This window comes from Elephantulus edwardii, unplaced genomic scaffold, assembly GCF_000299155.1.
Source record: "Elephantulus edwardii isolate Elephantulus edwardi_28Jun2011 unplaced genomic scaffold, EleEdw1.0 scaffold00277, whole genome shotgun sequence".
Lineage (NCBI taxonomy): Eukaryota > Metazoa > Chordata > Mammalia > Macroscelidea > Macroscelididae > Elephantulus > Elephantulus edwardii.
The window spans coordinates 2,320,439-2,324,107 of record NW_006400027.1 but is presented as its reverse complement, the minus strand read 5'-3'; positions in this window follow the sequence as shown (position 1 = coordinate 2,324,107).

Here is a 3,669-nt window from a genome sequence, read left to right as displayed (position 1 = left end):
ATCCTTGTTTTCTACTATCCTCTCTTCCTTCTAGCCTCCTTTTTTACTGTTCTATTTTCTATCTTCTTCTTCTTCTCTTTTTCTTTCTCCTTTCTTTCTTTCTTTCTTTCTTTCTTTCTTTCTTTCTTTCTTTCTTTCTTTCTTTCTTTCTTTCTTTCTTTCTTTCTTTTCTCTCTCCTCTTACTTTCATCATCTATCTATATATCATCTTCATGCTTGTAATAGTGGAGGTTTGGTGAATAAGAGAAAGATGTTCAGTGAGATGAATTGATACAATCACAGTCATTGTCCCAGTCATTACTGGGGCAATGGGCTCAAGTGTGTCAGAGATGATAAGGATGACATAAGATAGGACAGAGTCCATATCTGTTGTCCATGGATCCATTATGAGTCATATGCAACTTGACAGCTCTCAACAATACAAAAATAACAATAGCATACATACAGGAAAAGAGCTCTGGTTACTTTTATTGGTAAGGATATTTGCTGCCAACTCAAAAGAAGCCAACTCAAAGGAACCTGGTTCAATCTCACCAACGGCTCTGAGTAAGAAAGATGGGAAACCTTCTGCCATGTTATTTATGGTTTCTGAAAATCTGGTTGGAGGGTCAGTTCTGAGAAGATTTTGACTCAACGACAGTATATAACAACAAGAAGAACATCAAAATATATGCAAGAAGAAGCCCCAGTGGCCTAATCCATAGGGAGTTCACTGCTAACCCAACAGCCAAGTTTGTCTGTTGGTCCAAATTCACCAGCGGCTCCAAGGGAAAAAGACGGACAATCTTTTCCCTTAGAAACTCAATGGAAGGTCAGCTCAAAGTAGGTTCTGACTAGATGATATTGAGTTCATTTTTAGTATATATATAAAAGACAGTGGGGTTATCAGGCAATGCCATTTTCCTTAAGAAGTTTATCTACTTAGACAAAATTCACTTATGAAACAGTAAAAAAAAAAGTATGAAACCACATGGTACTAAATATGAACTGAAATAGAGTAGATTGGAATAGTCAAATGTTTTTGAAGGAAATATAACTTTGAAACTGAGACTTAACATTTAGAACTTCAGACAAAAAAATGGGCATATAAAGATTTTTAAAAATTAGGTCATAACCCCTAAATAAATAATCGACCAAATTTCTGTACTAACTCTTGAAATTTATAGTTAAATATAACAACTGAAGCACACAGATATACCTATGTCCCCACAGCATAATTTTAAAAGAACAGCAGCATTAGAGTGGGACTTGCTTTCACTCACTCTTTCAAGTGGGAAACACTTCATTCCCGACCCTCCTGTGTGCTTTTGGGGCTATAAAATAGCATGGGAGGGGATTGCTCCTTTTTCTTCGCTAGAGCCTGGATTTAAACCACCTGAGAGATTAGTGTAGTGATTCTTTATGAATTAGATTAAAATAAATACAGCTGCTTTCCCTTGATGGAAACTAGTGGAAAATGGCAGCATGCTCTGTGAAATTTTAAGATTTGGGACTTGAAGGTGCTAGTGCCTCTAAAGAATGGGAAGGAGGGAGGGACAGGCTTGAAGGCAGAAGTGAGGAAAGGTAGTCAGGGCCCAAATCACATTGTTAACTCCAGTGAATACATTGCTTCTATCTGTCCTGGCCTAAATGGTTCAATCAGGGTGCATCTGAGGACACCAAAATACAGCTATGGGTAAGAGTAATAATCTATACAGAAAAGAAGATGAATAAATAAGATCTGACATATTGAATGGTGAGAACTATCATCACTTCCTTCAACCTCCTTTTATGTATACTTAGAGATAGTTCCCAGAACTTTTATAACCAAGACATTTGACTCTAAGAAAGGAGAATTCTATAAAAAGAATAATGTTATTTGTCGCTATGTTCTATCAACTTGTGTGTGACTCATACTGCCACTATGTACAATAGCTCTGAATTTTACTCTATCTTAAGCCAATCTCAGTATTTCTTGCACACTTGCCCCCAAGGCCCCAGTCACTTTGTCAATCCACTCATGAAGGGTATTTCTCTCCTGCATTGTTCTCCACCATTCCCAGTGCAGTGACTTTCTCCAAGGACACATCCCATTTGGGCAACCTAGCCAAAGTATATGAGATGAAACTTCAAAATTCTTGCACCCAAAGAGCTACTTAGCTTCACCATATTTAGGACAAGCTTTTCTGTTCTCTTGACAGTTCATGGTATGTTCTTCTCCAGCACAGCTCAAAGACATCAATTCTTCTGTCATCTTTATTCATGGTCCAGTTCTCTGCTGCATAGCAAGTAATTGTAAAGATCATGACCTGCTTCAGGCACACCTTAATCTCTAGACTGACAGCAAACATGTAAGGTCCTCCTCAGTTTCGGTAAGCAAGATTGTGTCGTCTGCATAATGCAGGTTGTTGATGAGTCTCTCTGCAATCCTGATGCCACATTGCTCCTTGTAAAATCTAGCCTCTAGAATTATCTATACAATACATAGACTGAAAAATGTATGGAGGCAGGATGAATCCCTGACTGTTTTCTTAATTTTGAACCATGCTGTGTGTTCTTGTTCTTTTCTGATTTCAGCTTTCTGGCCAAAGTATAGGTTTCACATGAGCACAATCAAGTGTTCTGGGACTCCCATTCTTCTCAAGGTTAGCCTTGATTTGTTGTGATCCATACAGTCAAAATATGACCTTGAGTCTATGCCACCTGAATTTCAGAACCATCTCAGGAACCGGTTTGAGGCCTTGAACATCAATGAGCATAGACCAGACAAGTTATGGGAATATATTACGAATATCATCCAGGAAGAGTGCAAAAGCTCATTGCAAAGATGGAGGATGACAAAAAGACCAAAATGGATGTCAAAAGAGACTCTGAATATTGCACTGGAGAGCCAAGAAGCCAAAGCAGAAAGAAGAAATCAAGACATTAAGGAGTTGAACAGAAGATTTCAAAAGACAAGACAAAGTAAAGTATTATAATGAAATGTGCAAAAAGCTGGAGTCAGAAAATCAAAGAGGCCGAACTTGCTGAGCATTTCTTAAGCTCAAGGAACTGAAGAGGAAAATCAAGTCTCTAGTTGCAATGCTTAAGGATGCTTTGGGCATAATATTGAGTGATCCTGCAAGTATTAAAAGAAGATGTAAAGAGTATACAGTCATTATACCAAAAGGAATTGGCAGACACAGAAGAATTTAATCAAACAACATATGAGCAAGAGCCTATGGTGATAAAGGAAGAAGTTCAGACTGCTTTTAAAGAATTAAGAATAAGGCTCCAGGAATTGATGGCATACCAATTGATATATTTCAGTTAACAGATGCTGCCATGGACGTGCTCACCAAGTTGTGCCAAGAAATCTGGACAACAACCACTTGGCCAACTGACTGGAAAAATATCTATATTTGTTCCCATTCCAAAGAAAGGTGATTCCATAGAGTGTGGAAATTATAAAAAAATATCTCATGCAAGCAAGATTTTGCGGAAAATTATACAGAAACGACTGGAACAGCACATCAACAGAAAACTACCAGAAGTGCAGGCTGGGTTTAGACTGGGCTGTGGCACTAGGGATGTGTTAGATGGATCTTGGCTGAAAGCAAGGAGTACCAGAAGAACGTCTATCTCTGTTTTCATTGATTATGCAAAGGTATTTGTGTGGATCATAACAAACTATGGCTAACTCTGAAAAGA